The sequence below is a fragment of the Crassostrea angulata genome, chromosome 9 (genome assembly GCF_025612915.1).
Source record: "Crassostrea angulata isolate pt1a10 chromosome 9, ASM2561291v2, whole genome shotgun sequence".
Taxonomy (NCBI): domain Eukaryota; kingdom Metazoa; phylum Mollusca; class Bivalvia; order Ostreida; family Ostreidae; genus Magallana; species Magallana angulata.
The window spans coordinates 24,518,774-24,529,351 of record NC_069119.1 but is presented as its reverse complement, the minus strand read 5'-3'; positions in this window follow the sequence as shown (position 1 = coordinate 24,529,351).

Genomic DNA, 10,578 nt, shown 5'->3' with positions numbered 1-10,578 from the left:
AAACCACAAATATATTTTTATACATGCAATGCAATGTCTTTTTTTTTTAAACATAAACCATCAAAAAAAGTAAATACACATATAGGGAAGACAACACTGGCTAGATTGTAAGTGTTAGAATTGTCGGACTTTTGTTAGATGTGCAGTTTTATTTCACTGCAGAAATCTGGCTAACAGGATATATCGTCGCATTTATAGTAATACATATCTATCTATATATCTAGTTTTCTTCTATCTATCTATCTATCTATCTATCTATCTATCTATCTATCTATCTATCTATCTATCTATCTATCTATCTGTCTGTCTGTCTGTCTGTCTGTCTGTCTGTCTGTCTGTCTGTCCGTCCGTCCGTCCGTCCGTCCGTCCATCCATCCTTCTATCTATCTATCTATCTATCTATCTATCTATCTATCTATCTATCTATCTATCTATCTATCTTTCTATCTATCTATCTATCTATCTATCTACCTGTGCTTAACTTTTTTATAGTTTTGTTCCATTATAATTCATTATTCTCCTTTAATTCCAATGATTACTTTCCAAATGAAAGCTCAATACTACATTACTAGTAAATAACAACACACTGTGTGGAATTAGCAACGAAACGCAGCAGCGATTTAATATTTAGCATATTAAATGTACAAATACATAATTATGCCATAAAGTTGGATCACATGATTTATATACATTGTATGGTAATAAAACAATTCTGAAAATCTAAACTTTCCGCTGTACGTGTCGTCCTAAACTGGTATTTAACACCTGAGCAATTCTTTATATAGCCTTGCTAATAAACCGGTTCTTAAGAACCAGGTGACACAAACAGGTATTCGAATGAAAACCTTATATATCCGGATAATTAATTCATTATTATACCAATCTGAAATTGATTTCTGTCTAATTCGTCTCTCAAACGAAAGAAATCATATTTTATCTCTTGGATTTCTCCAGATCCAATTTCAACAAGGTGAGAACAGAAAAGGATCTGCTAAATGAATACATTCGAGTAAAGAGGTCTAATTGCAAGTATCAATAATGAAAAACTTCTTTTCCTTACCTTTTACCTATATTATTTAATTTATTTTAAAACTAGCACTTTACCTTTTATTACCGTCTTCCTTGGAAGATGGTATAAAGAGTTGAAATAATTTACAGTCTCTGGGCTGTGCACTTCCTCTCCTTTGTGATTGGTAGAAAATACATGATGTGAAAAGTTACAATTATTCCATTGGTTGATATACTGTTCGGCACAAGGGAGATAATTTTCTGATGATCGTTTTTACGCACGACTTAACAATTTTCGTAGATTTCAAATCTTAAAAAGTGAGAAAACGAAAGAACAATAAAAATGGCTCTAAGTGAAATTCAGGCATTCATTTTTCTGTTAACTAGTTAAAAGCAATATTCTGTAACATCTCTTGAAATAATTTGTTCTTTTCTTTTTGTTTTGATTACACAAATACCAATGAAATTTCATAAGGTATGGCTAATATCAGTTAACAGGTTTGTATATTAGAAACGGTGAAACTAATATCAGTAAAACTGAATGATACTGAATGCAGTTGTATTAACTTTGATTTTACTACTGTGATACAACCCTTCCTCAGATCTCTTTTTACCTGCTACAGTCGATTTCAAATAAATAACATACTGTAAATAAGTTTCAATTTTAAGCACGCACGCTTAAAAGGCGCATATTTTTTTTAAAAAAAAAGGTCGGCACGCTATTACATCGAGAAGAAAGCGACATTCATATAAAAAATAATTAAATTGTTTTTGATATCTTATTGCTGTTAAGAAATTGCTCTAAAGACGGTAAGCTTTTTTAAAAAGCTAAACTTGTATCTCATAGAGAGTGAAAACCATGTGAACGTCTTGTTCCCGGAGGTATTACTTTTTTAATGAAATCTCATGGGACGCGAGATTTTATAACTAACACGATTTTTTTTAAACCTTACCAATGCTAAAAAAAAGAAGAAACTGGCAGATAAGAACAAATCAGGATCTTTAACTTCAACAGCATATATAAAAATCCGGTGTACGTATACAGACCATGATCTTGTAGATCAGGTTTAACAGAGAATGGTGATAGCAGGCATACAGTCATCAAAACACGAAGCGGAAATACGTAGAAATCTCGCGAGAATACGATGCGTTCAACCAAAGCTTCCTTTAATTTTAAAAAATCGTTCTGACTTAAAATCCATTGGGAATGGAAAGCAGATAAAGTACCTAATTTTTTTTTTTATCATGACTACTCTGATAAGAACTTTGCTATCAAGTTTATTAAGTTTACACTAGGTTGTAAGAGAGAGAGAGAGAGAGAGAGAGAGAGAGAGAGAGAGAGAGAGAGAGAGAGAGAGAGAGAGACTTGACCATTCTTCATGTTGTTGTTTTACATGCAAACCTTTATATAGGGTTTGATGGTTTGACAACCAGATCCCCAGTTCTCCATCGATTTATAACAAAACAAAGTGCACTTGACCTGTAAGATGGCAATAAAAAGAAATTACTTTGCTTGACGAATTAGAAAACGATGTAGGAGTCAGTTCCATTGATTCCCACGGGTTTTCAGTTTGCACAAATTAAAAAATGAGATTTTATTTCAACATTGCTCTTTAAAATGTCTTGCTGTCAAGTTTGTCTTGTTCAGCGGTTTGAATACAAGTCAAGTGAAAAAAAAATAAGACAAACACATGTTTTGATTGTTATTTGGTTTATTCATGTACACATGATTTAGAATGTACATGTAGAATTTATTTCAAATAATCTTTAAATGCTGATTTATCAGGCTAAACCACTTTGTTGTCTGTTATTCAAACTATTTCAGAAGAATTCTTCGTTGTTTCTCTGGGCTTTTGAATTGTTTCATTATTCAATGTTAGAGTACATACGACTTCTTTAGTCAAAATTTTGGACATACATGTTACATGTAATTTTGGGTTTTTAAAAAAATACTACCTGTATCAGTTGGAACGTAATAAAAAGGTGGCGAAATACGTAGTAATTTCAAGGACTAAATTGCATAATAATTTTAAAATTGCGAAAAGTGTATCATAAATATCATTATCCGGTTAACTGTTTCTATTTTTTTCCACCTGAATGGTAATAATGCATTGAAGCTTTCGCCACTCTATAGTTATCTTACAGAGGAGAAAACTGTATGAAACACTAATTGATTTTTCCATTCTAGAACGCACTTGACTTTCTTTTTTAACAGATATTTTATCTAAATGATTATCAAAGAGGTGAAAAGTTCCATTTTACCTTGCATTTATATTTAGAAATTTACATATGTTTTACACACCTAACATGATAAAATCAATCGTCAGAACAGATCATTTGACGAGATAAACTCTAATTAATTTGACACTGTTTAGCTGCATCAACTTGTTGTTGATGTTCTCACTTTGCTGAATCCTAAATAAGTTTACGAAATTGATTTCTAATGAAAAGTTGGTAGGGAGTTTTGATTATAGAACTTATTTTAATGTGCATTTTAATTGAATTACGAAAGTCTGAAGTACACTTAACTGATAGGAATACCATAAAACTGCAAATCTTTAACCTTTAAGATGACTATAGCCAGTGTTTACCGATTTTATATCAGGGCGGATTGGAATATGCATGGTTGAAGTTATCAGTTCTATCACGTGTTTTTCAAGTGGTTTTTGGTCGTGCTTTCAGTGTAAAGAAATTGCCTGACAACCTTGTAATTGAAAATGGATCGTCAATGATAAACGATAACCGATCAGCTTTGATGATAATTCCATGACATAACTGAAAAATGTTATCATTACTGCTTCGCATTGGAAAATGGATGTTTTATGTTGCATCTGTGTAATCTATAAATGAAATAGAAGAAATATCATAAATGAATACGAACTGCGATTGTGATCAGCAACACGGCCAAAATTCTAAAGAAGCTCACTAATTAGAAAATTCCGAAAACATTATAAAACTACTTCGTTTGTGTAACTGAGTGGCTAGAAGCAGCTTGTTGATCACAATAAATTAGTAAAGAGAGGAGTTAAATAGCGAAGGTCAAAACCGGAAAACACTGACAAAAGGAAAAGGTTATAAAAAAAACTTTTTTATATCACCGCCGTTGTGTTTAGATTGCGCATGTGGCTGTAATCCCTACTTTAGACTGTTGGGTATCAAACGTGTATTTTTTCAATTACAATGTAGTTTTTGTTGTGGAGAATAATTTTTATTAATAACTGTTTGAAACGTTTGATATAGTTTCGTGGAAACCTCAACCTAAAATAGGTTCCTATAAATTAGATTCTTTTTTAACAAACAAAGGTGCTTTTAGTATCAAATGAATTTGTTTTACTATTCTGGAATTTTCAAAGGTAGCATTCAGCTCATTTTAATTAGAAAGAAAAGATTTTGGAATTAAAATTAGGAAATAATTGCAAACTGAATCTACTGATGAATAAGGAAACAGTAAAATTAAAATTTATAAAAGATTGCAAAAATTAAAAAAAAAACCTTAAATATAATTGTATCATGGAATCATACACGAGTGTTTGTCAACCACCGATTCATGTCGGTTGACAATGGTTTGTTCGGGGTGTCAATTCCAACTGTTAGCCCCCCAAACAGATACTATTTATATATTGTTATCTAACCCAATTAAGCAGAAGACTGTGAAATCATTTTATATGTGGAGGTCAATGTTCATAGCCAAACTTTTCCTGGTTCATGGGGACGTAAATTCGCTGGAAGTGTAATCGGGATAAGTGTAACGAATATTAAACAAGTGATTGTGCATAGGTTTGTGAGAATGTAAATTTGGGTGTTAAAAATTATCTACGAAATCACGAACATTGGTTCCCCATGAACAATGATGATTCCACAGTACTCGTGGAGCGAATCATATTATTGTTACTGTAGTAATCCTTATCAGATAACGTTGCTTTGTTTGATCTTTAGGGTCTTCAACATATGCTTTCTCTGTTTATATTTCTCACAAATTTGTGATGTGATTATGATTTCACTATAGCTCTGCTCAGATGTGCAAGATATGAAGTTGGCAAGAGTTCTCTCGACCCATTAAATCAGTCACCTCATCGATGAATGTGTTTTCATTAATTACTGGTAGCGACATATTGCTGTCTATACAGACTTTATCATTCTTACAGTGAAAATAATTCCCAGAGGTACGTGTTCGATCAATAAGAAATTTGTTTTTGTATCACAAACGTAATGTCTCCCAGGAGTTGAAATGCTTCCACGGTAGGTGAGGTTGAAACGATCTGCTTGATCCCAAATCCATCAATGAAAACTACAATGAAATTACTATCTCAATAGAGGGAAATGTTTCATTATATATAAACAGTTGGGTTTTTTTTAACTAAAAGTGTTGAAAAAGTCCATATGATGTGAAACCAACTGCTCACAATTTCATTGGAATTTTAAAAAAAAAACATGATGAGCAAAAAATGCCTGTTGTCACATTAAGTGCTTTTTTTCTTCTCGATTTCTTCATCATGTCTCTATCTTAATTAAAGATATGTCCATGTATCGATACTTATTAGTCTTATTTTTAATTATACATGTACGGTGATCGACTTTTTTTCTATTTACTCCCTGGTTCAGGGTTAGGGAGAGGGAGGAAAAGGATCAATGGTGGCCATAAAACGTGCTTATTTCCATTCATTCATTTCAAAAGCTATATGTACGTTTCCTTAAATTAAATTCGATAATTCTCCAATGAAGTCTTGAATGAAAGTTCGCGGTCCTGGTTGCAATTTTCTTTTTCCACAGCTTAGATTTATTGAATTTTATATTCTTGAAAGATTACCAATTGCACAAAATGTTCCCTTGTCGCTAATGAACAAAAGAAATTTACGCCAATGACAGATTGAGTGATTAACATTTCCCATTATGGGACTGATTTCTTTTGAGATTTATAGCAATAACGTTATAAAATATAATGTATTATATCCTTTTAGATTAAATTTTGTTAGACAATATGAATTGTATTCTGGATGCTTAAAACATTAATCGTAACCCGCATTTGGTAACTGAGTGAGAATGATTTTTATTAACCGATGCAGAGGCATTGTGCTGCAAAAGAATTAGGCAAAAGGTTCATTATGTTATTCCTCACCGTTGGTGATTAAAGTCTTTATCGGTGCCATATTCCTCATTTGTTGAAACCGTTGGTGATTAAAGTCTTTATCGGTGCCATTCATTCTCGGTCTCAGCTTTGTTTTGTTTTGTGAATTTATGTAAAACTTACTACGTAGCTTTATAATGACTAACCACAGATCACGTTGGACTTTTGCTACTTTTATTAGCAGCTGAATGATTTTAAATGTAAGTCGTATTTGCGATCAGGTAAGTGCTAGACTCGATGAGTGTTCAAATTAATTAGAGTGAAAAGATTTAATTGGGACTGATCATGCAGGTTTCGTCCAGCAAAGCACTTTTTACTTTGAAAATTCGACTTCCGGAATTTTTTATAAACAAATTTGGTTTAAAAAAAAATCTTGTATAGTTTTAACAACTTATTGGGATCGGCTTCAGCCAATCACAGTTGTGTCCGTATGAGGCATCTATCCGGCAAAGTTCGCTTGGCACTTCTTGGTTAACTATGCAGTGACAGCTTTTTGTAAATATTTTGAATTCATAGGAACATTATTTTCATGCATTTGACTTGAAATTTAATTTAAACATTTATACAGTAACATATTCATAATTTAAAATGTGTTTAGATTTTATTTACATGCGAAAGATTTTTGTTCAGAAGAACACTTAAAAAGTTTGCATACTAAACGTAAGTAAATTCGTTATTTGCTATTTCGGAAAGCAGCAAAACAGCATGATTTTAATGCATGTTGCAATTGTTGGCATAACATTAAACGTTTCATGCTGACAACTGATACATGTATCACATGCCGATCGTGTCTTTAAGGAGGCTATGAGGTCAAAAAATTAACCATCAGATTTACCTAAAATTTTGAGATAACATATGTTACGCTATGACCTATATTTTTGTAAAGAAATACTGTTTACATTTTACGTTTTAAATTTCGTTATTTTCCAATATTGTTATAAAGCTCTTTTTTCTAAAAGACATCAAAACAATCTAATAATAGACAACATCATCTAACCCTTTTAAAGGGAATGTTGTCTTTGGTTATCCCCTATCAACAGGCGTTACATGTAACGTTGTTAAAGGGACATGTCACGATTTTGGTCAATTTGTATTTCTCTGTTTTTATTATTCACAATGTTTTAGAAATGTATTTCCAATGATCACATGTAATTTGAGAGTCAGTGAAAGAGTTATAAGCATGATGTAAGGCTAACAATTCTGTGCCATGTTAACAAGGTTCGTGCCCTGTTGGTATTTACATAGGTTTAATATACCTGTAAAAAACATTTTTCAATCTAATTTGTCTATATCCTCTGATTCATTTACAGCATAAATAAACAGTTCTTAATGGTTAACACAAAAACTGGATTTTTCACTTCAACATTTAAAATGTAAACAAAAGCTTTGTTTACATAGCAAAGAATTGTAAGATCTGCAACTCGCTCGTAACCCAACAAATTACAAGTTTTGGTTGTCCATTAAAAATGTCCATCTGAAGCTTTGTAAACATTAAAATCGAAAATAATAATTTTCAACCAAAATTGTGACCATGCCCCTTTAATTCGTTTTTACGATCTCGTTAGTGCTGCGCTCAGTCATTATTCCAATTGAAGTTAATGGGAAGTAAAACAGAGAAGAGACGCTTTGTGTGCAGACTTATCAAGTGCAAAAAAGTCATCAGAAAAATCTTTCGATAGTTACCTTCTTAAAACTTAGCGGTGTAAGACTCTCCTCAATATCTTTTTGGCACATAGAACAATATTCTTTTAATATATTGGGGATGCCAATAGACGATATACATGTAATGCCTATGCAATACTCTCAGACTGCCTGTTGTAAAAAAAACATTGCATACAAATTCGGTCAAATTTTAGAATTTCTCGATTCCCTAAAACACTTAACAATACTGTAACATTTAAGACGTCTGGCATTACTATGCTTATGATTTTGATACCTTTTGACTTTACCGAAAATTGGCATATCAACGAAAGACACCACGGATGCTTCCTTTATGGAAATTTATCTAAGGAATGCATGTAACATGGCAAATTGATAAAAAAAAGACATATCTTTCTTTTAATTTCTTTGAGTTTTCGTCAAACGTACATCTTCTGCATACCGAGACGCATAAAATATATACTTAAGTCACATTGATTGCCTTTGTTTGGGTCTGAAAGCATTCATTATTTCTCAACAAATCATATTCTTTACCGAGCTGTCTCGACAAATAACTGTAATTGAGGGCACTAGAACCGAATCTCGTTAGAATCTTTCTCACACAGTTGTCTTGATGAGAACCACTGTTGTAAATTGAAAAATCGATTAAATGGCGCTATAAGAGGGCTCTCCAAGAAACTTGAGCTGAATCGCAGAGATCTGCAACGATGGCATTGCGTTTTTTGGCACCAGCTTTTCAACTGTTATGATTAATGAAAAGCCTTCATCAGCAGGTCGTTATCTGATTCCGGTTTGATAACCTGGATATATGATCAACAACGTCATAATTCATGTACTTATTTTTTTTTTTTAAAGGGTGTTTCAAAAATGTATTCCATTTTTTTTTAATGGCGTGAAACTTTTTAACTTTGAGACATAAGCGATAGGTTTGATTTCCCACATTTCAATTCTGGTATTGATTTATATAGTTAAAAAAACATAAAAATTTTGATATTGTTATGCAATAAGTTTCATTTTGATAAAAAAAATTATCGGTAATAGTTCAAACCTTTTGAACACACACGGTATCCCTTTCCTCCTCAAAATGAAATATCATTTAATCTCGTTGTGTATCAGTTGTTCGGATGTAAATAATTAATGTGATCATGAAATTGGTCTTTAAAAAAAACACTTCAACCTCGCTTGATCACAGAGCAAAAAATATCCCAAACAGATAATATCCTTTAACAACGATTATTAATGATTTGTTTTTAATCAATTATACATAAAAATAGTTACTTAAAGATGTTTAATTTCATTATGTTAATTAATTTATCTACGATTAGTTATGTTTTACAACAAAGATTCACACGAATTGTCTTGAATGATTGTCTAGGCTTTAAACTTTATCAAAATAATTTCTTAGACTTCTTTTTTTAATAAAATGTTTTAAACTTTGTATTCTTTGTATCGTGTCTAGTAAAAGTTGACATGATAATCAATACTTACTTTTAATCCTTAAAATCTTACTAAAATAATCAATACTTACGTTTAATCCTTAAAATCTTACTTAAATAATCAATACTTACGTTTAATCCTTAAAATCTTACTTAAATAAATGTTTTGTTTTGATTATGATTCCAGTTCCAATGGTGTCACTTGATAGAGAGTTTTGACATATTGTTGTTGTTATTTTATTGTTTACACTGTGGTCCCGGTACCATCAATTCTTGGGTCCCCATAAGTGGTTTAAAGTTTGATATATGTTTATATGTCAGTAAGGTGTTCTTGAGAACTGCAATGTTCTTTAACATGAAAAGCACTTTGCCAGAAATCATTATTCTACTTTCCATTAAATAAATCTTTATCTAGAATACAATTTGATTGGCTGCAAAAAAAACATTTTTTATCTTGTGATTAAATAGTTTCCAAGATGTTACTCACAAACACTTAGAAAGAATAACTCATGTACTTTAAACGCCCCATTTAAGTTTGCCAATGTATTGGTCGATTTTTATTATATCTATTTTTTCAAATCATTCCTTAAGTAATATGATTGACGTTAAACATTAATATATGAAACAACCTCTTAAATTGACTATACTGTTTACTGCCCAAGGTACATCGAATTCAAAATCTCTTTTGAAAACAACAGAACCGTATCTATAGATGAAATGTCAAATAAAATTAAATACAGTTTTAACAATTGATATCAAATATTTGTTTACAATATAACAGCATTTACTTATCTCCTAAAATTTCATTTTTTTTTTTTGTTGTTGAATTTTCTAATTTTGGTATTCCTAAATTGTTTCATGATGACGAAGTTCTATTCTGTGTCTTTTTAGCTCACCCGAGCCAAAGCTTCAAATGAGGTCTTCTGATCAAAATTTGTTGGTGTCGTCGTTGACGTCGTTATCATTGGCGTAAACATTTCATATTTCCATCTTCGCCAGAACCACATGGGCAATTTTAACCAAACTTGGTACAATGTATCATTGAATGAAGGGATTTCTTGTTTGTTAAAAAAGAGAGCCACGCCCTCGATAAAGAGAATATAATTTAGAATTTTTAAAGAGTTGTTGGTATTTTTCAAAAATCTTTTCAAAACCATGTGGCCAGAAAAGGTTAATCTTGTGTGGAACCGTCGTCAGGTAGTGTGGATTCAAATTTGTTAAAATCAGGGTCCCCGAAGATAAGCTGGGGTCACAATATGGGGATTAATTTTTACATAGAATTATATATAGAGAAAATCTTTTAAAAATCTTCTCATAAACCATTTGGCCAGAAAAGCTGAAACTTGTTTT